The sequence below is a fragment of the Eptesicus fuscus genome, chromosome 14 (genome assembly GCF_027574615.1).
Source record: "Eptesicus fuscus isolate TK198812 chromosome 14, DD_ASM_mEF_20220401, whole genome shotgun sequence".
Lineage (NCBI taxonomy): Eukaryota > Metazoa > Chordata > Mammalia > Chiroptera > Vespertilionidae > Eptesicus > Eptesicus fuscus.
In genome coordinates this window covers 46,924,770-46,948,160 of record NC_072486.1, presented here as the reverse complement: position 1 = coordinate 46,948,160, position 23,391 = coordinate 46,924,770, and the positions used below count along the sequence as shown (strand labels likewise).

The window sequence follows — 23,391 nt, the reverse complement described above, 5'->3', positions numbered from 1 at the left end:
GCATCATCGAGGGCCGTCAGTGGGGAAAGAACCCTGGAGTCTGGAGGTGGAAGGTCACCATTCATTTTCTAACAACAATAACAAAAAACCACAACCTGATTTTAAACTAAAGAAACTCATTGTCTCCTGAAAAACTCTGCTTACCCTTCATACAAAAAGGTCGATGAGTAGGTGTCCACAAATTCTGGACTTCCAGGTCATAAAGAATGTGAAACTGAGTTTTAGATCTCTGCTTTTTTTTTATTTTATTGAATTTATTGGGACGACATTGGTTAATAAAACTATATAGGTTTCAGACATCATCTGTATATTTCATTTTTTTTAGAATTAATACCAATGCTTTAAAAATGTTTTTATTACATTTATTGAGGTGACATTGGTTAATAGGATCATATAGGTTTTAGGTGTGGATTTCTATGCTATGAGATCTGTATATTGCACTGTGTGCCCACCTCCCAAAGTCAGATAATCCTCCGTCATTATATATTAGACCCCCTTCATCCTCTACCCCTCACCCCTTCCCTCTGGCAATCATCACACTGCTATTTGTGTCCACAAGTTTCAGAACTTCTATAGTTTAATTTCAGCTCAATCACAATAACAAAACAAAACAAATACCCAAAAAAACTATATTGTGCTTCTATTGCAACAGGATGTGCCCTAAAAGCCAAATGAAATCATGTTTCTTTAAGCAAAGATCAAACTGCACTCTATGTGGCTATTTCAACAAGCAGAAATAGTATAAAGCTCAATTATTTACTCTTATGAAAGATCTCAGCCTGAAGTGTTGTTTAAAAAAAAACCCAACATAACACATTCTTGCATGATTGAATCTATATTACCATTACAAAAATCATAACAGGCACATTAAAATGTTTGCCTGGGTGCTACCTATTATCCTTTAGCTCTGCCTTTGAAAGCTTAATAAAGGCTTCCTTAGATGATAGGCAACTTGAATGGTCTTTCACACAAAAAAAATATTTTTAAAGTACAAAATTTCCATTACCCTCTGCTGGCCAGAGGCAAGTTCCTGAAGAGGTACATAATTGTGCTAGCACATAAAGCAGCCTTAAAATAGTCTTTAGAAGCAATAAGGCCCTGAAACTGCCAAATAACCCAGTTCTTATGTCCCAATTTGATGATCTCTATGACTCACCCATGTTCTCTGTTTTCATTGTCCCATGTCCACATGTTTTCAATTACATAAGCTGTTCTACCAGGCAGCAGAAGCACTCAAAGAGCACTGCCTGTGTTCAGGCTTCGCCAGCTACCACTGACTGCTGATATGCCCCACTTGCCTTCCTCATCTGTAAACAAGTGGACCGGGTGTGCCCAAAGAAGGCTGGTCCATTGCACACCCTCTATTTCTCTGCTTCAAAAGCTTCTCTCTTTAGAAACATGGTACCTTCCATGGGTAAAATCCCACTCTAGAACCACCAGATGAATACATTTACAGACCTATTGCAAAGATGCTTGGGCAACTTATTAAGGTTATCACTTCTAGCTTCATATATAAATGTTCGACTCCCCATTTTTCACCTATTAAGTTTTATTCACTTAATTATTTATTATTAATTTAAAATTTTATACATTGCCTTATAGCCAAAGATATTTTAGTGATGACATAAAATACATAACCTAGTGGCTCTCAACCAAGGGGTAATTTTGCTCTCCAGAGGCCATTTGGAGGACTCTGGAGAAATTTTTGCTTGTTACAACTGGGGGTGGTCAGGCTTCTATTAGTGGGCAAACACATAGGGCCAATCCCTGTAAGAAAGGATTATCTGGCCCAGAATGTTAATAGTGCTCAGGTATAGAAACTCTAAATCCAATACCATAAAAAAAAATTGTATAAAAAAAAGAAATAAGGACAAAGCAAAAATATTGGAAGCAGAATGGTAAAATTCAGTCAGAGGCAAATATTTTTATGTAAACGGACCATAAATGTGGCTCTGAGCTTTCTATCAGCCAAACCAAAGAGGAAAATACCATATGATAAAATAAACAGTGACCATAAAATAAAAACTAACCACCAATGATCCTGGGGAAGTTTCCGCTGGCCCACAAGTCTGTTAAGAATTCTTCGTAAGGCCCAAGTGAAGAGATACAAGGTGATGGAGAGCACCAAAGTTTCCATCATAAAAGTCCCAAACGATCAATTTAAGTGTTTTCAGTGTTGCTAGTTCTCATAGAAACCCACAGAGGAAGGGCAGGACAAAAGCCTGTGACAAGAACAAGTCTACAAAGGAGCAAAACTGGTAGACCTGAGTCCACTTCTGCTTTGTTTCCTTTTGCTCATTTTAATAAGTAAAATGTAGTTGTTCTGCCCTGGGGGTATAATGCAGAATATACGGAGTGTTGGATAGACCATAGATCTTTCAGCAAATGTTTCATGTACTCTGTTTCTCACAATCACACCCCATGATATTTGGGCAACAAGAGTGTGAATTTATTGCCTGCAGCAATAAACTAGAACAGATAGATTTTTCAATTAAAGGAATTTTACAGGAGTCAACTGAAAGAGTTCCCAATGGTTGAAGCAAGAAGCTAGACTTCCACAGCAAGAAGACACACAACCATTGCATGTAGAAGCTGTTCATTGAGATATAAGAGAAAAGAAGAGGAAAAAATAATTATGATTTTACCAGTGACACACTTTCTCAACTGTATTAAGGGGCCTTACAGACTAACCCATAACCCAATCAATCCATATCTTGACATTTAAAGGCCAAGGAAAAATTACTTAAAAAGCATAAAATAAATCCTAGTATGAGAACTAGTAATCTAGTTTGGAAAAATGTAAAATATCTATTTTATACCAGGTACCAAAAAATATAGCTCATATGTTTAAAGATTCAAATGTTAAAAATAAAGCAAAAAAATATGTGCAGATTATTTATGTCAAAATTCATGTCACTCACCATTTACTCTTAGAAAGGAAAAGGCATTTTAATATTACCCTTTTTGCAAAGTAAGAAAATGTTAAGTAAAATATTGATGATTTTAATAAGTAAAATGTAGTTGCTCAACATAAAAAATGCCATAAAACCTAAGAGCCAGATTTTAGTTTTTAATTCTATTCTCCAATAAAAGAAACCAGATCTCCTTGGAGAAATGACTGATTCCAGCACGAGACCAGGAAATATATAAGATGAGCCTCGGTGCCTTTTGTAGTGCCAGGAAGTAAGGAAATGCTCAAAAAAACAACAACAAAAACCCCACACAATGATGGGCTATGTCAAAAGGACACAGGAGTCAACTGAAAGAGCTCCCAATGGCCAGAGCTGGAACAATTTGAGAAACAAAATAATGTATTATTGGATTATAACTTGAAGTATAAACTAAATACTTATGAGGCCATAGTGACATAAATAAATGAAAGAATAAATTAATAAGTGAAGAAGAGACTAACCTCCTGTGGAGAAAAATTCTAAAGAATTTAGGGAGGCGGAACTTAAGTCTCCATTCCTTAAATGTAAGCTGTACATAGTGACTTCCTCCTGAAGAGCACTGTGTGGAAAGGGGGGAAAAATAACTTTTTACAGAGGAGAGACCTGACAATCACCATCTCAGCCAGATAATCATCCACAATAGCTCTGCCATTGTGGTTCAGTGGTTGAACGCCAACCTGGGAACCTGGAGGTCACAGTTCAATTCCAGGTCAGAGCACAAGCCCAGGTTGTGGGCTCGATCTCCAGTAGGGGACATTAAAGAGGCAGTTGATCAATGATTCTCTCTCATTGATGCTCCTATCTCTCCCTCCCTCTCCCTTCCTTTCTCTGAAGTCAATAAAAGCATATTTAAAAAAGAGAGAAGATCAACAACAGTGACAAGTCATACTGATAGCATGAACCCTTGATTTGAGGTGATGAAAATGGTGCTTTACCTCTGTGGTTTCCCTCCTGAAAACATGTAACTCTAATCATGAGAAAAGGTCATCAAAACCAAGGAAAGTCTGAAAAACTGTCACAGCCAAGAGAAATCAGAGAAGACATATACAAGTACATTTAACTTGGCATATTGGATGAAATCCTTGTGGAAAAAAGATATTGGATAAAGATTAAATCTGAAAGTATGGACTTTGCTTAATAATATTGTATAAATATTAGATCATTAATTTTAACAAGTTTACTAATTAATTTTAGATGTTAACAGAAGAGGAAACTGGGTATAATACTGTCTCGATATTTTTGTAAATCTCAAACTATTGTAAAATTAAAAATCTATTTTAAAAAATGCTACAATCCTTCAAAAAGTTAAACAGAATTACAATAGGATCCAGCAATTCCACTCCTAGATTTATATTCCCAAAGAAGTGAAAACAAACATATACATGCTCATAGAAGCATTATTTACAATAGCCAAAAAGTGGTAGAAACAGCCTAAATATTTATTGACTGATAAATGGATAAATACATTTGGATAGGCACAGACAATAAAGTATCATTCAGCCATAAAAAGAAATGAAGTACTAATACATGCTATGACATGGATAAAACTCAAAAGGCCAGACACAAAAGGTCACATATTTAACAACAGATGGCACAAAGATTTATCTAGATTACTTTATCATTAATAGAGCAGTGAAAATTGGTAAGAATATAAATGCCCAACAAGGAGTTTGGTTAAATAAATTGGAAGGTATCTAGATCTAAGAACCAACAAAACTGTGTCAAAATAATCAGTAATTATTTGAAGATGTTATCACAATAAATATAAGAAAAATGAATTACAAAGGTTAAAATATATGCATGTTTATTCATAGAGTGATAGAAATAACACTAAGGTCTTCTTTTTCTAAATTTTCTATAATAAATATAGATATCTATATACAGAGAAAATATTATTTAAAAAGAACAAAAAGTTTAAACAATGTTATATTATTTTGACAGATTTTTTTCACTCAGTGATGAAAAGTTTACCTAAGGCCTTCCTGCTTCTAAACTGGGCAGGGAATTGGATTGAAATTGGTTAAGGACTTCAGGGGAGAACTCTTTGGGTTTCAATGGATGGTAAACCAAGGGCTTGACGAATGGGAGAGCAGGGGTTTCCTTTTAAGAAATAGTACAGGTCACACTGCACACATGTAGCTATGGGACCATGCCTTCTCAGGTAATCGAGGGTAAATAAACCAATCTTTAGAGTGTCCTTGAACACTCACTTCAAATGACTGAAGCTCTTCATATGTTGCTCTATCTACATTGTGGATTAGCGGGGCTAGATAAGGCAAAGTTACTAATACAGACAGTCCTTATTTATGATGGTTCAATTTACAATTTTTCAAATTTACAATGGTGTGAAAGTAATACACATTCAGTAGAAACCATATTTCAAATTTTGATCTTTTCCTGGGCTAGTGATATGTGGTTGATACTAGACAGCAAGCCACAGCTCCGAGTCAGCCACCAGATCTTGAGGGTAACCAAACTGTACCTACAATCCTATAGTGTTCATGGTATCTGCATTTTTTTGGATATTGTGTTTTGTGTTCCCGCATCCCATCATGTCTACAAAACATCCCTGTATCCTGCTTCTGGTGAGAAGAAGATGAGTAGGGCAATTAATATTGAGATAAAATGCAACATAATTGCCCAGCATGAAGCCAGCAAATTATGATTACAAAAATTATATGATATTCAACACTTTATTATAAAATATGATTTGTTTAGATGATTTTCCCAACTGTAGGCTAAGTGTTCTAAGCACATTTAAGGTAGGTTAGGCTAGGCTAAGATGTTTGGTAGGTTATATGTATTTAAATACTTTTCAAGTTAGAATATTTTCCATTTATAATGCGTATATCAAAATGAAACGCCGTCATAGGTTGAGAAGCATGTGTACCTAATCACAAAGGGATGTGAGGTCTACAATATTTAAATGAATAAGTTGTCCTTTGATTAGAAAGTTGGTGAAGTTTGTTTAAAATTAAAAGCATCTTTCTTGAGTTATAAAGTGACAAAACATTAAACTGTCAACCAGATCTAGGCTTTCCCAGGAGCAAACACTTCTAATAGCCAAACACTGAATCTCCCAAACTTGTTTATTGTGTGTGTGTGTGTGTGTGTGTGTGTGTGTGTATGCTTTTAAGTGATAGTTGTTGTTTTTTTAATTTTCTTTATTGATTAAGGTATTACATATAGTTTTTAGGGAGGAGAGGGAGTAACTCCCGAGGTGACCACACATCTCGTTCGCAGCTCTCCCTGTACTTCCCAGCTGAGTGCACTCAAGGAGCTGAAGTGGAGTGGCCATCCCATTCTTCTTCTTTTTATTTTTGTTTTCCAGAGAGGAAGTGAAAGGGAGAGAGAGATAGAAACCTCAATGATGAGAGAGAATCATTGATCGGCTGCCTCCTGCACGCCCCACACTGGAGATGGAGCCCACAACAGCATGTGCCCCAACTGGGAATCGAACCATGACCTCCTGGTTCAGAGGTCGACGCTCAACCACTGAGCCATGCCAGCTGGGCCCGACCCACTCCTCACAAGCCCTATTACTAGCAAAAGGGGGAGGATTCACTGGTGAGTGCAGGGAGAAGCACTCCTACAGGATGGCTTTTCCTTCCAGTGCAGCAGCCATAGAGCCAGCTGAAGGCAGGATGGTTTTGGATAGAAGAGCAGATGGTCCGCCAGCACCGTGAAGACTGTTACCAGACTGAAGGAGTCCATTTGCCTGTGTGCATCAAAGCCCGATAAGACAGAACTGGAGTTTGCAGCCAAAAAAGTAAGAATTTATTAAGGAGATGACACTATGCCTGGAGTCACAAGTCGTTCATGCTCAAAGACCTGATTCTTGGATGGCCTCCAAGGGATGGATTCTATAGGGAAAAAATAATTAGTTGTGGTGACTAATGGAGTTTGGGTAATGGTCTCTACTTGGTTTCTTCAATCTGGCATTTTATTTTGATGTTTTGCCTTTGACTCAAACTGGCCTTACCAATTGGTTGGTGCTAGGGTAAGGGGTAATTAATCATTGCATCTAGTCCTGATGTCAGTGATGGAGTTGTTCTGTCCATTTCTGCAAGGATTTGTTCTGTGGAATGATTCCACTTTCCTGGGTTTTGGAGCTAAAATACAACTGAAACCAAGATATGATGGTTGTTTTTGTTTCAGTAGTCAATAGACCCAGGACCTTGTTCCTAAGACTACTGGTTGTTGACCAGAACCTCATTGTCCTGCAGGCTTAATGATTAAACAAGAGAGAGGAAGGTGGGTGAGTCAGGGCACTCGGTAAGGCTAGTTTGAGTCAAAGGCAAAACATCAAAATAAAATGCCAGATTGAAGAAACCAAGTTTTCTGCATGGTTACAAGACCAACAGCCTGAGTCGTAAGAAATGGCAGCTGATCCTAGCAAAGATTCTTCATGTTTCAACTCTTTGTGATCAGCACTGGGAACAGGTGGTAGGCTTTGTGAAGCCACATAAGGAGGTATTTGGGTGCTCGAGGAGGGTGTCCGTGCCCGACTTGATAACAAGGGCACCCCAAGGGTCTGTCTCAGAGCTTCCCTCCTGACAGGGTGCATCTCCTCTCCACTCTGCCAGAAGACCCCTCCTTGGGCTGGCAATTCCCAATGTAATAATGGTTTCAGGGAAGGATCCACTGGATGACAGAACAATTAAAGAAAAAATTATTGGGGAATAAGAATTTCTCCCTATTACTAATTGTGAAAACAAACTGTACCTTTTGATGGAGATCTCTGAAGATTACCTTCTTAACCAATAGTTCATCATAAATAAAATTAAACGACGTTATATCCACATCAAATGTGATACAGTTAATGTCTATGATATATAAATATCTCAAAAAACCCAGCCAGCATGGTTCAGTGGTTGAGCGCCAACCTATGAATCAGGAGGTCATGGTTCGATTCCCAGTCAGGGCACATGCCTGGATTGTGGGCTTGATCCCCAGTGTGGGGCATGCAGGAGGCAGCTGATCAATGATTCTCTCTCATCATTGATGATTCTATCTCTCTCTCCCTCTCCCTTCCTCTCTGAAATCAATAAAAAACCATATTTTAAAACATTTTCATACAGTTTGGAAAGAGAAACACCAAGACTTTACCTGGAGAGAAAATGTTGGAAAATACAGGCACAGAGAATTTGTAGAACCAGAGCTTCACTTTCTTTGTCTCTCTGCTGGGACAAAGATTACATCCGCCTGGGTATCAGTCCCCTCGCACCCGAGGCTCCGCTAAATCAGGGTACTCTTCCCAGGCAATGCAGCAGGCCCAGAGGCCTCCAGGCTACCTTTCCCTTTGCCTGCCATTCTCAGCCTGCAGCTTTCCATCCTCAGTCACAGATGTCTGGGAGAAGTGGAAGGGCAAATGGCAGAGCCTTTTGTGCCAACCGAGCCTGTCCCTTTCCATCCAGAAAACATCTTTCTCAAAAGTCACTCTCAGAGAAGTCACCTGGCCACACTACCTACAAAGAATCAGCCTCCTCTCTAGACAAAGAGCAAGAGCAGAATGACTAAGTCATAGTATTCAGTATTGATCAACTGGTGGTATATGGCATATAGTTATAACTTTCCCGAAGAGCAAAAAAAAACACACAGCTTTAATGTGTTTGAAGAAACCTCAATGTATCTTTAGCATTCATTAGTTCTGCTTTTGGGAATCATTTCTTTGGGAATAATGAGAAATGCAGTCAGTGAGTTGTGTACATTGGTATTTGTCAATGCAATATTTCTAATATCCAGTCCATGCAAAGAAAAAAAAAAAAAGGTAAACTTAACTTCAGTGCCCTATAATAGGTGAATGGCTGAAGCTGCCAGGTTGATTGTCAGATAGCCTAGCTGTGTGAGCTGGTCAAGTCACAAAAACACATCAGGTCTCAGTGTTCCCATCCATAAAATGGAGTTAATAATACTTCCCACATAAGCTTAGAAAGATTAAATAAAATTTTATATGTAAAATATGTAGCAAAGTGCCACATAAAGAACCAACACATAATAGATACATACATGTACATGGACTATTATATAAAGATTTTCATATAGCCAACTAAAATAATATAAAAATTGTATGACAAGAAAATAATTGGATACATTGTTGTATTTATGGTATGACTCCAGTATTATACTGTATATATGCTTAGAGGAAATGCATTAAGATGACAATGAATCTTACTTCTGGTCATTATAGGTGGTTGTTATTTTATTCTTTATACATGTTTTTGTTTTCAAATTATCTATCTTATATACCCATTTTCATATACAGCAGGGGTCAGTAAACTTTTTCGTAAAGGGCCAATTAGTAAACATTTTAGGTTGTGCAGGCTGTATGGTCTTTGTCTTAACTACTCAGCGCTGCTGTTGTAGCCTGAAAGCAGACATGCATGGAGAATATGTAAATGATGGTGTGACTACATTCTAATAAAACTTTATAAAAACAAGAGGCAAACCAACCTTTGTTTGTAGACCCTTGTTATAGAAGATAATATATACACTTTTTTAAAATAAAAGTTTTAAGGTGGTGTAGCAAAAATAAAGAAAAGAGAAATTTTTGTAATGGTGAGGTGGGAATATAGAAGATAAAGAAGCTTTGCACAATGCTTTATGGACATAAGAAAATAGGACAATTATGGAAGAAGACAAAAAGTGGAAGAAAGAATCAAGCTGATGAGTTTTTATTGAAAAAAGAGTGAGAGTCTAGCCAGTGTGGCTCAGTGGTTGAGCATCGACCTATGAACCAGGAGGTCACAGTTCAATTCCCCATCAGGGCACGTGTCTGGGTTTCGGGCTCAGTTCCCAGTGGGGGGCATGCAGGAGGCAGCTTATTTTCTCTCATCATTGATATTTCTGCCTCTCTCTCCTTTTTCCTTCCTCTCTCTCTAAAAATCAATAAAAACATTAAGAGAGGGAGAGAGAGAGAGAGAGAGAGAGAGAGAGAGAGAGAGAGAGAGCAAGCTATATATGTATACCTTGTCTCTCACTGAATTTTGTCCTGAAAGCTTTGACCCATTTCCCATGGAATAGTGAAGCAGTGGGAGGCTCTCGGGACCACTGAACAGCTAAGTTGGAGAGCAAACTTGGAGCTTATTACCCAAGAGTCATAGAAAATGTCAGTACCCCAGGCCTCATTCAGCACCCCAACAAGGGCCTTGCCTGTGACCTCTGCGCAGTGGCCACTGGCACACCAATGCTTCACTCCTCTTGAATCATTCCGAGTAAGAGAAAACACTTAATATTGTGTCAAAACCCTCTGCCCACTAGTTCTCATTCTAGACTTGGAGCGAGTCCCTCTGTCACCTTTCATATTTTAGTTATGTGAAGCCATGATCATGGTCCTTTGTTTCCAGCCTAGAAATACTCAAAGCATAGTTTTTCTAGAGCAGAAGTTGCAAATTGGAAGCTACAGTTATGCCTGGTTTGGCCCCCCAAAGTATTGTGAAATCATTAAATTGAATGAGTAAAAAACACCTTAAAATCATAAAATTTCGCTTAAACATCCAGTATAAATAGAAGAGCTAGCTAGCAACCTTGGGTCATGTTCCCACATGTCAACAATTGACTAAGGACCAGCAGGAGCTCCTGGTCACAAGTGCCCACCTCCCCATGCCCAACCCTGAAACCAACATCTGCCTAGACCCAGAACACATCCAAGTTTCCTGTCCTGCCCTAACATGAGCTAGCAAAGGGTGCTGCAAAGCTTTAGGCCAAGTCAGTAATTGAGAGACAGCTTCCCACATTAGGTTTAACAAGTGTAAGGCCAAGACCCTGGGAGATGGCTGTTCCACCATGTGGAAATGAGGGGGTTAAGTGAAACGTAGCTTAGGTTCCTTCCCCAGCCAGCATTCTATAAATCAATAAATGACAACTAATTCTCAAATCTCACAGAGCTCATTGCCTGGAAAATGCCTGAAGTCATCTGCTAATGTCAACTTGAAAAAAATAGATTTGAAAAATAAAATATCTGTATCCCTCAAAAGCCATTTGCAAATGCATACCAAGATGTGCTAATGTAAACACAAAGCCATTCACACTTGTCTCTAAAGTGAAATTTCAAAGGCCAGAGTTCTAAAAATTAAGAAAAAAATTATACCACAAAGTTTAATGTTTTTATAAAAGTAGTGCTTCAGTTACATTGTTCAGTGGAAACAAGTGAACACTTGAAAAAGGGAGTAGACCATGGAATGACATTTTCCTATCTTAGATTTGACACTTCTTTCACCCAATTCCTACCCTCCCTCATTACTCCCACACCTACAGATACAACTTGGGTTTACTTTTTTTTTTTTTTTTTGCCAGAACCCCTCAAATTTCTCTATATAGCTGAAATGATTCATTCAATATTTTCTCCAGGAAACTAAGAATATCCTAAGTTAGCGTCATAAATGCCTTTTAACCCAGAGTAGGATGCAGATCCCTAGAGGGAAGGGTCTGGTCTTCTGTCTTTATGCCTCCTCTCCCCACCCACAGCCCACCCCATTTGAAGGCCTATTCCACAGGAGAGCATCCTGGGGCCCAGTGTCCTGTGTGGTCTCCATCCCAGGCCTGGTCCACCTGCTAACCATGGGCATCAAGGCAGGCCATTCACTTCACCTGGTCCTAGGAGCTTGTATGTCCTAAGCAGATGGCAAGCCTGAGCTACAGAATGCCCTTGATACAACTGTTCACAGAAATCCATGTAGAATATTTAGATTAAGAAAGTGCTCCTTGACCAGCCAGTGTGGCTTATTAGTTGAGCATCGTCTTATGAACCAGGAGGTCACTGGCTCGATTCCTGATCAAGGCACATGCCAGGTTGTGAGGTATATCCCCAGTAGGGGGCGTGCAAGAGGTAGCCGATCAATGACTCTCATCATTGATGCTTCCATCTCCCTCATTCATCCTCTCTGAAGTCAATTAAAAAATATTTTAAAAAAGAAAAATAAAGGAAATGTGTGGCAAAGCTTCAAGTCATAAGGGAGCATGTTCCTACAGCCATGGGCTCTCAAGATGTCTAAAATCTACTATGATGACAGCATTAGATTTTAATAAAATAAAAATTTTTAATATTTTATTGATTTTTTAAAGAGAGGAAGGGAGAGGGATAGAGAGTTAGAAACATCAATGAGAGAGAAACATCGATCAGCTGCCTCCTGCACACCCCCCACTGGGTATGTGCCCACAACCAAGGCACATGCCCTTGATCAGAATCGAACCTGGGACCCTTCAGTCCGCAGGCCGATGCTCTATTCACTGAGCCAAACCAGTTAGGGCTAATAAAATAAATTTAATAGAAAAATATCACAATGGTTTCTAAGTCCCTCACAAGCGTAATATTCTGTTTAATGACTAAACTATGAGTAGCTTCCCAGAAAGCAATATTATAAATTTGAGGACCTCACTCAAGACAAGGAATGTGGCTGTATTTCCATTCACCATGATAACCCAGTTTCCAACCCAGTGTCTGGTATATAATAGATGCTCCATTAATAATATGAAAAATGAAATAATCACGCTCACAGGGCTTTTATCAATTTGTCTTCTCAAATTAGATGTTTATCCACAGCAGGTATTTAATTCTGATGTAACTTTTGCACATTTTCATATTAAACTATAAGTAGATTTTGTCTAGATGGAAAACTCCCACATGCAAACAAACATAAATACTTGTCACATAATAGAAGCTCAAGAAATGCCTTCTAAATGAATAAGCAATTGAAAAATTATTTGAAAACTAGAGGCCCAGTGCACAAAATTCGTGCATGGTGGGGGGGTGTCCCTCAGCCCAGCCTGCACCCTCTCCAATCTGGGACCCCTCGAGGGATGTCCTACTGCCCATTTAGGCCCGATCTCAGGACTGCTGGCTCCCAACTGCTCGCCTGCCTGCCTTACTGATTGCCCTTAACTGCTTCTGCCTGCCAGCCTGATCACCCCCTACCACTCCCCTGCCAGCCTGATTGATGCCTAACTGCTCCCCTGCCAGCCTGTTTGCCCCTAACTGCCCTCCCCTGCAGACCCGGTCACCCCTAACTGCCCTCCCCTGCAGGCCTGGTCCCGCCCAACTGCTCTCCCCTGCAAGCCTGGGTCTCCCCCAACTGCCCTTCCCTGTAGTCCTGGTCGCCCCCAACTTCCCTCCTCTGCCGGCCTGGTGCCCCCCCACAACTGCCCTTCCCTGCTGGCCTGATTGCCCACAACTGCCCTCCCTTGCAGGCCTGATCCCTCCCAACTGCCCTCCCCTGCTGGCCATCTTGTGGTGGCCATCTTGTGTCCACATAAGGCAACCATCTTTGACCACATGGGGGCAGCCATCTTGTGTGTTGGAGTGATGGTCAATTTGTATATTACTCTTTTATTAGATAGGATAGTAAACCAGAATTTTAAAAATACATATATATACATATGTATTTATATATCGTATATTTATAAATATATATCTATAATAATAAAAAGGTAGTATGCTAATTAGACAAACTGTCCTTCCGGGCATCATTCTGGATGTCCTTCCGGGCAAAGCTGGGGCCGGAGCGAAGCAGCGCTGGCAGCTGGGGGAAGGAAGGCCTACTCTTGCACGAATTTTCGTGCATTGGGCCTCTAGTTTCTATATATTTGCATTATTCATGGCAGGGCAGGAAAGCAGGGCAAAGACAGGCTCCATGTCTAACTGTGTGTTTTCAGGAAAGAAAGCCTCTTCAGTCCCCTTAATGAGAAATTTTCTCACTAAGAATATATTACAAGGATATTAGAAATTTAAGATATTATTCAACTATAAACTGCCTTCTGTCTTTAAATAGTTACTGAATTCTATTACTGAGCCTTGTTCTTTTAAAAAATATATATTTTATTGATTTTTTACAGAGAGGAAGGGAGAGGGATAGAGAGCTAGAAACATCGATGAGAGAGAAACATCGATCAGCTGCCTCCTGCACACCCCCAAATGGGGATGTGCCTGCAACCAATGTACGTGCCCTTGACCGGAATCGAACCTGGGACCCTTCAGTCCACAGGCCGATGCTCTATCCACTGAGCCAAACCGGTTTTGGCATTTTTAAAAAAAATATATTTTATTGATTTTTTACAGAGAGGAAGGGAGAGGGATAGAAAGCTAGAAACATCTATGAGAGAGACATCGACCAGCTGCCTCCTGCACACCCCCTACTGGGGATGTGCCCGCAACCAAGGTACATGCCCTTGACCGGAATCAAACCTGGGACCTTTCAGTCCGCAGGCCGACGCTCTATCCAGAGCCAAACCGGTTTGGGCCTGAGCCCTGTTCTTAGCACTCAGTAGAATCCTCTTAACAAGGCACGTAGAAATTCTGTTCTTGGTGGCGCTTGCCTCTCCCAACTTTCTACCCATCCTTATGACATGCATTTCATGGAGGCATACATTGTGCATAAAGCCAATCTAGAAGCAATAAAATGCAGACCTTATCGACTCTTGGGTTTTTCCTTCGGTCACTTATTCACTTAAGATTCAGAGAAATATCTGCAGTGGCAGATAATGGGACAAATGTCTTCAGGATACTAAGATAAATGTGACACAGCCCTTAACCTTGGGGAGCCAGCTCATCATATAAAGGGGGGTTGAAAGGCAGAACAGTTAGTAAGGACATGCAATGATACCTATCACAGGGAACTCAGTGGGGGGAAGAATCATATCTTTTTATTGGGAAACTGAGTGAGGGCTTCTGCTTGGAGGTGAGATTTAAGCTAGATCTTTAAAATGAAGAAATTTACAGATGGGTAGGGGACTGAAGAGTAGGATACAGAACAAGGAAAAAATACACAATTGTAAGCCAGCACACAGAGCGTGTTTGGAAAAAAAAGATTCACTTGACTCTAGCAGAGGTCACTGGAGCATTCTGGGGGCATGTCTGTCTACAGCCGCACAGGCCTGCCAGGCCAGCCTGGGTAGTTGGTTCTTCATTGTGTAGACTGTGGCAGCTTCCAAGGGTTTTGAACTCAGGAATGACATGCTCACATTCAAGATGACAAAGTCAATGTGGCCCAGCGGAGGTAGTGACAGGAGGGCAGACAACAATTTTATCACGTTCTGGCAACAACAACAAGTAAGTGATTCAATTTAACAATAATTGAGTGACCGCGGGTTGGCTTTAGTTCAATCGGTTACTTCGTCGTGGCAAACACTAATAATTGAGTGACCAAATGCTGCTTGCTGGGTGCTGAAAAGGAAGCCAGGACAAACTCCAACTTTAAGTGTTAGAAAACGCAGCCAGGATAAGTAACAGAATTGGTTCTAACTAAATGCTCAAGCAGAATAACAGAATCGGTACTAACTAAAGACTCTCAACCCCCACCACAAGAAGTAGGAAAAATGATTTATGGAAAAGAAAAAGAGTATTCTTAGAGGATCCAGAGACCTAAAAATACCATCCACACTCTAACCCAGCAGATTCTAAAGGAATTTGATCTCATAAAGAGTGTGTCTATTATGTCCCAGGCACTGAGCAAATAAACAGGTCCCTGCTCTAGTGTGTTTGTAAGTTAGAAGGGGAGACAGAAAACAGACACATAAGCAAGAACATATATATAACAAATCAGGTGGTGCTAAGTGGTGTGAAGACAAAAGAAATTAGGTAAATGGAAAAGAGCGCAGTGTAAATGGGGTATCAGGGAGAGCCTTTATGAAGGTGTGATATCTCATTAGCCAAGGGAGGAACTTGCCTGTAGCGAGGAGACATCCCCCAGATCAAGGGAACAGCATGTGAGATGAGAGCGCACTTGGCATCTTCTAGGAAGAGGAAGGAGATTGAGGACTGGGAGCCGGTGAGCAGGGAAAGGAGAATGATGAGGCAGGAGCCGGAGGCCCGGTTATGCAGAACCTTGTAGCCAAATGAGGAGTTTGGATTTCATTCTGAGCAGGATGGAAACACTGAAGGATTGTGGGCAAAGACATAATAGGTAATGTGACTATGGTACAGTGTATTTATGCTACATGCCAACACCTAAGATATACCTGACACATAGCAGATACTTAGTCAATATTTGTTGAATGAATTAATGATCTTTTGGACTGTTGTATAGAGAATAGATTGCAGATGGGCAAGAAATACAAGACACTAGCTAAAAATCAAGTGCAAAATCATGGTAACTTATTTATCTGTGGTCGTGCTGGATGGAAGGGGCGAGAGGAAGGGAGAACAATTTTCTGAAAGCTAGATTTGGGTCAGAGAGAAATCAGGGGACACAAAAGCATTTGGCTGAGCAACTGGTTTGGGGAGTAAAAATTGGGGGAGAGAGGGCTTCCACATATAAATTTAAGATGACGTGGCATTCAAGGGAAGGTGCTGGCAGTGGCATATTTACGTCTGGTGTTCTGGGAATGAGTCAAGATTGGTGAAATCAACTTGGGATCATCAGCATGAATGCAGTATTATACCAAAGGCAGGGATGTAGATAAGAGGAGAAGAGATCTGAAAGCCAAGCCCTACAGAATTCCATCATGTAGAGATCAAAATTCAGTAGAGGTTAGCAGGGATAAACATGCAGGCGCCATCAGGACAGCCTGAGGAAGAGGAAGGAGGGAGGCGGCAGGAAGACCAGGAGAATCTGGGGTCCTAGAAGCCAGGAGCTTGAGAAAGAGGAAGTGGTGCACAAGGTGAAGTGCTGCTGAGGATAGAGACTGACCTTGTATTTGACAAGGAAGAGGCCACTGGTGACCTTCCAGGTACAGTGGAAGGGACAGGTGGGGACAGGAACCTAAGCAGGGTGCTCTCAGAGAGCCAGAAGGAGAGATGAGGCAGGAGCACAAAGAGACCTTAAAAATGAACTGATGCTTTTTTTTGGTCTCAGGCTATATGGCAAGCATTCCCCCCTCCCCACCCCACCCCGCCCCATAATTTACATTTATGTTAAATGTATTGTTTGTCTAAATCAAACATTACCTGATAAAATGTGTCTTTACAGGCTGAGATGGAGAGTGGAGAAAGCCAGTGTAAACAACTTTTCGAGGTGTGTTTTATAAAAGGAAACAAAACATCAGTGCTGTGGGGGTGTAGGGTCAGCGGGTCTATAAAGTGTAATATGTTACAGTGCATTTGTGTGCCAACAGTTTCCCTCCTGCCATCCCCTTTACACACAGGTCCTGTGGGCACAGGAGGCGACACTGAGGAGATGGAGGGGGAAATGGCATGGACAACCCTCTAAATTATTTTTTTCTCAACTTCAAAAGGATTATTTTCACAAAAATAACTTGTGCTCAAAAAAGAGGGGGCAAACTTGTTAATTAGGTAGTTTTAAGTTTTAATAGTAAAAGGAATTATGACTAATTGTAAAGAAAAAGACAAGTCCTTTGAATGATAAAAATCTATTGATGTATCCTGTAGTTTTTTCACCTGGTCAGTGTACTTATTATAGGAAGGAAAATGATGACTGACTGATGGGTTCCATTAGCAAGATCTACAGTGCCTAATTCTAGTCTTCCCATCTTTTTTTTTTTTTCACCTTCTTAACCTGAATCCATGAATGTCAATAATGTGCAGGACTGAGATTTCTCTTTCTCAAATTGCTGTGACTTATACCCGGAAAGCAAAAGCAAGGCACATTTGTGCAAGTTAAATGGGTGTCAATTTAAGGGCAACATGCTTAAATTACAATCCCTGGCCATGAATGTGAATTTTGGTCTTTTTTTTTTTTTCCTCTTTCACACACACAATATTTCCCTGACATCTGTGCAATACAAATAGATCTAGAAAGTGTGAAAAGAAAAATCTGTTCCACTAAAAATATAAAAGGGACCCCAAATGAAGTCTACATGACAGCATCTCCATCATGGGCACAGATGGCTTCTCTTTCCAGCTCTTCCCACCTCCCCCAACTCCAAAACCAGCTTTAAGTTCCATCCACTGAATTCTACCCAAAATACTGCAATGCAATAAATGCCTGATAGTATGAGAAGAGCCTGTCTATACACTATATCCTTATTTTTCATCCTCTGTGTGCATCAAGCTTTGAGACAATAAAGTGAGGGTTACTAATTAATAATGTGAACAGCACACATCACTTGTTGCTATGGAAATCCAGATATTTTTTCCAGTGGTCCAATAAACAGTAACATCCTGCACCTACCACTTATTTCCCTACAGTGACTGTGTCACAGAAGATAACAACCACTTACCAATACCCACACATCCAAATATTATAGTATGATATATATATATATATATATATATATATATATACACTATCTATATGTTTCTTTGTTTCCTAAAGTATTGAAAGAGATTTTAAGACACAAATACCTTGTTTTTTACTTGAATTACTTATATTGTCCATTCTAACAAAATTGATCTGATAACTGCTCTGATAATTTCATGTATTCCATGAGAAATACAAAAACAGATGAACTAGTCTGCCTCTAATCCTCATATTCAAACTTGAGAAGCAATACTCATGAAGGGTATAGAAAAGGTTGAGACAAGTAGGAAGATTATGAGGCTCCGACTCCTGCATTTGGAGGGACATGGTGAAGGTGAGGGAGGTGGGCAATGGTATTAGTGGCATATATTTTGTGAAATGTGATAGGAGGTCCATGGAGCTAATGAGGGAGGGAGGGAAAAGCAAAGAGAGGAAGCAGCAATAAATGGAAAGAGACATGGTTGGATGAATCTCAGGGAACACTTTTGGCTGCAAGTTATTCAGCCATGAAACACACACATGGTGAAAATAAAACTGCTTTACTACAGGTATTGGAACCTTGACTATCAAACCCTAAAGTTCTAAACATTTTATATAGGACTTGAGGACTGTATACTTCTTGGAACAGGAAATGCCACAAACCTTTTCCTTCAATACAGTAAATCTAGTTTTACAAATAAGAAAAAATTACTACATTTGTAGAGAATAGCATTGACAGAGGACCCAAAGTGATTATTAGATAACCCAGGGCCTGACACAGAGAGCCTTAAATAGTTCTACTATATATACATATATATAGTCAAGTTAAATTATCACTGATATTTCCCCCCCCCCCCTAATTAGCTCAATTGAATAAACCAACAAAAATAATCACAGAATCATGGTGGCAGAAGTGACCTTTGGGATTACCTGGTTCAGCTCCCTACTTTTAAAGAAGAAGAAATTAAACCTGAGGGAGGAAAAGGGACTTGAAAAAAGCCACACCAAACCTTTCACACTGTTTCCTCTAAAAGGCCATAGACATCAAACATGCCCAGGGCTGCATTACAGAAAGGGCATATGAGCACTGTACTTCCTGGTTTCCTAACGGCCACCTGTTCTGTTTTGTAAGATGGAGAGGAAGAAGGTGATGGGAGAGAAGCAGGGGTTGCTTTATCAATAAGTAACACCTGTTAGCACAGAAATTTGCCTGTTGGGCAACTCTGTTGGGGTGAGCGGGCCAGGAATGATGGCCGAATCAATGGAACTGCTGGGTTGTTTCAGAAGCATTTGGGGAGGAGGAGGAGGAGGGCAGGAGGGCTCTCACGCTTTCCGTTTAAGTGCCACTTAAGAGACAGAGGGCTTGGACAGAACAAGTTTCCTTCAAAGGCTACAGCAAGACAGAACAAAGCAGTATCAGACTGATTTTGTCAGAATGGACAATATAAGTCATCCACGTGAAAAACAAAAGACCCAAACCTGAAGCATTTGAACTTGCTGTCTACCTCATTTTCTACTGTGGCTGTGGTGCAGCCTCTCTTAGAAGCAGTAGAGTGGAAAGCCCGGATTTGAGTCCCAGCTTGCTGGTTCTCCTCAGCATCTTAAATAACCTCGTTGGTTTGCTCATCTGATTCACAAAGGGAAGAATTCCCACCTATTTCCTGCTTAAACAAGTAGATGATATTTTTATGACCTGAAATCCACTCAGTCAACAACCCTAAGAGCAGACTATGGACTGGGCAAAGTTCAAGGTGCTGAAGAGATGAGAGATAAATTTAACAATGTCCTTGTCCTCAAGATACACTGTTTGTAAGACAAGGACACTGTGGGCCATTCACAACTAATGTAATTGCAATATGGTAAGTGCTGCCTTAGTGGGATGGACAAAAGGCTTATGGGGAAATTGGAGGGAGAGCGATTTATTATGCTGACAGGTACTATTATTTCAGGAAGTTATTTTGATTGTAACTTTTTAAAAAAGTAGCACACTACTGTGGAAAGTTGTGTGCATAAGCATAAAACAATGATCAAATATCTCAACTATCCCTAAATTGTACAAATTAGTATAAGCATGTGAAGAAAACACTTGGCTTGCCTATAGAATAATTGTTGGCTCACTCGATTTTATAACAAGCCAAACAGCTAACAAGTTTTATGAGCAACACCAAATTCTATCAGAGAAAGTAAGTTATGCTATTGCCAATTTGTTCAAAACAAAAATCATTGGAAATAAGCTACAGTCTCAATTATCCACAAATGACAGGGCTGGAATAAATAACTAATCCACAAATAAAGAGAAAACCTGTTATCCTATGAATTCAACATTCTTCTCTCCCCTTCAACTGCACAAAATATTTTTGCTATAGTGGATTTTAAAAAATGACCCGTTTTAGTTGTTGCCTAATTTTAGTTTATGAGAAAAATGCAGATACTGTGGTTAAAAACAACAACACCCTGCAGGTATAAAAGCAAGCCATAAATCCAGGAATCAATCCCTGCTTTGCTCACACAGTTTGGGCTATAATCCTTTGCTTTGCTAACCTGGGTAACTTCTCTTACTCTTCTACCGTTATCACACAGTGTTGGAACTGGGAGGAACCACAGCTAGCCCGGCTTCCTCACTTTACCCATAAGGAAGGGGCTGAGGAGGCTTGTCTTTCCATGGTCACATCTGGTCTGGTAGCATTTCCTAGATGAACAGTCAGATCCGATGCAAACATCAGAGAAGGTAAAGCTTGAAGTCATCTTTTAAAACACCCACCTTTAAAAGGGATCAAATGTCGCTAGGCAAAGAGATCACAGCAGCGGCAGTCCCTCTGTGCTGATGCATTTACAGACTGTTCTGGCTCGGGATGGGATCTCCCCACCACGCCAATAACGTACACAATCCGAACAAACTTAAGCAATTTGCCTCTGTGAAATAACTACCCCAGACAAAAACAGAACTGTCCTTTCACAAAGCTGCCCACGGCACTGGACTGGGATCCCAGAATTAGTCAGAACATGCTTTATTACATTAAACACTCGGAAGTCCTGCAGGTCTAGGAATGAAAAAGCGGGCTCCATTTCTTCTTCGGTGCCACATTCCAGAGGAGGCAGCAGAGAGAAAGAAGGGGCACCAGGGAATTCTGCCACACACTCTTTCTCTACCAATCAGATAACACACGTCACACCGGGGCAGGCGTGTGGACTCTAATCCCTTCTTAGTGCACAACACACATTTTCAAAATGAATCCGTGATCTAGAACGAATGGCTGCAATAGCCAAAGCCGAGCGAGCCCACTGATGAGAGACGCAGATATGGCTACCTGCTTTGTGCGGTCTTGGACAATGACACTTCTTGGGTCTTTGACGGCTGGCCTGTTCCCGTGGATTTCCCGTCATAAAAATATCTGCCCTCCTACATCGCACTGAAATACCAGGAAAAGAGAAAAGATGCCTCCCTTAGCCTTTGAACCGTGCTGATCTTCCTACATCCATTTCTGCTGAAGACGGCCTTGTTATCTTTCCAAAGAGAAAAAAATAAACACAAGGGGAGAATTGCACCACTGCGGATCCCAAGAAAAGTAAGCACAAAAATAATAATAATAATAATAATAATAATAATAATAATAATAACTACAGCAACGTCAGATAATATCTTCCGCAACCAGGAAAAGCACCCGGGGCGAGCTGGTGTCTGCCCGGTGCAGACCGAGGCAGGCTGTGCCTGGAACCACAGGGAGCCCCACGACATCGCCGCAGCCTGAGTCCCTGCCAGCTCCCGCCTCGCGCTGAAATTCGGCAGGGAAGTTATGGTGTCCGGCCTCTGCGTGCGAAACACACCGCCAGCCCACGCACCCACGCCCCGCCAAGAGGCCAAGCGGAAGGCACTGGATGAGGGCGGGGTGGGGGGACCACACTGTTGGAGCCCCCGAAGCGTGCTGCATTGTCCTAGACCCGGGATGCGGGGATTAAAAAAAGAAGCGCACCTTCAGCTACAAATGGATGGACCAGGCGCATTTCCCCCCGCGGCTCCTCTCTGCCCGTGCGCAGGTCGCAATACCGCAGGTGACAGGACCGGCTGCCCCGGTTAAAACTCAGGTAGCGGGATCCGCCGAGCCGCGCAGCCGGCCGGGCACGGGGAGGCGCTGGAGGAGCGCCCGCCCCGCGCGTCTCCGCGCCCGCCACCACCCAAAGGAGCCAGGGCCGCACCTGCCCCCTGCCCCCTGGGCGAGCATTCTCGAGTCCGTACGGGGGGCCGTGGGCGCCCGCTCAGCTCTCCCTGGGCGTTGCAAGGGACACGATTACCTAACGGGAGCCCAGGGCGAAGCCGCTACCCAGAGCTCTGGCTCGGGGTGGGTGTGGGCTGAGAAGGGGATTACGTAGGTCTCTCCGCCCCCTCACCGACACCTCTTTCTCACCGGGAGGGCCGGGGCGGGGGAGCCGCCGCGAACCCGCTGGGGGGTTTCTTTGTTTCTCTCGGAGCCTCACCTCCCAGGAGGGCCGGGTGTGCCGGTGGCACTCGAGCTCGGATCCACGCCCGCGAATGCCTGCCGGGGCCCGGCGGCGGCGCGCCCCAGGCTGACCATCGAACCTCCCCGGAGAAGCGAGAAGGTGGGGAGGAGGGTGGATCCCGGGTGCTGGGGAAGGAGGGCGCTGCCGGGGCCTCGCCAGCAGCGGCGAAGCCGCCCAGAGAAGGGCAGGGGAAGGGGCGGCAAGCAGAGCCCCTGAAAAGCGCCCGCTTACCTTGGCAGCCCCGGCCCGGGCACAAATCATGCTCCCGTCAGCGCGCAGATGAGAGCCGGGGGGGCACATGTGCCCTGCAGGGCTCGCCGGGCCTCGGGGACCTGCGGGACGCACCGGGCGCCCACCCGCTCTCGCCGCGCTGCGGCTGCCCCGGACCAGCGGCGGCCAGCGCTCCGCGGAGCGGCCCGGGCTCGGCGAGTGAGTGCGGCAGGGGCGGGCCGGCGGGGTCAGAGACGCACCGTGTTCGGCTCCCACAGCGGCGCCTGATGCACTGTAACGCAGCACGCTTCATCGATTCATCCTCCCGCCCGCACCCCTCCCGCCTCGCCTGCTCCTCGGTGGGTACCGGATTCCAGCAGCAGCCACTAGCAGCGCTGGCTCTCTTTAGCGCTGCCCCGCCCTACGGCCTCAGCGCCAGCACCACCACCCTCCCCCCTCCTACCCCCTCCCCCGTAGGTATATATATATGGTGTCCCCCCAAAAATGTCTACACACTTTACAGCTGATAGCTCAGCTTTGAAAATAAAATGTACTTTAATAAACACTGCCTTTATAATTATTCAAAGTATGTATATATATATATTCTTGTTACCCGGGGCCCT

At 42.3% G+C, this 23,391-nt stretch overlaps 1 protein-coding gene across 1 annotated transcript in view; it reads right to left on the bottom strand.

Moving 5' to 3' along the window:
- Positions 1–22,806, bottom strand: part of HECW1 (HECT, C2 and WW domain containing E3 ubiquitin protein ligase 1) — a 150,355-nt gene extending 127,549 nt beyond the window's left edge. Inside the window, exon 1 of the mRNA XM_054726142.1 lies at positions 22,790–22,806. The gene's annotated coding sequence lies outside the window, so the exon portion shown is untranslated. The remainder of the gene's footprint in view (positions 1–22,789) is intronic.
- Positions 22,807–23,391: the final 585 nt, after the last annotated feature.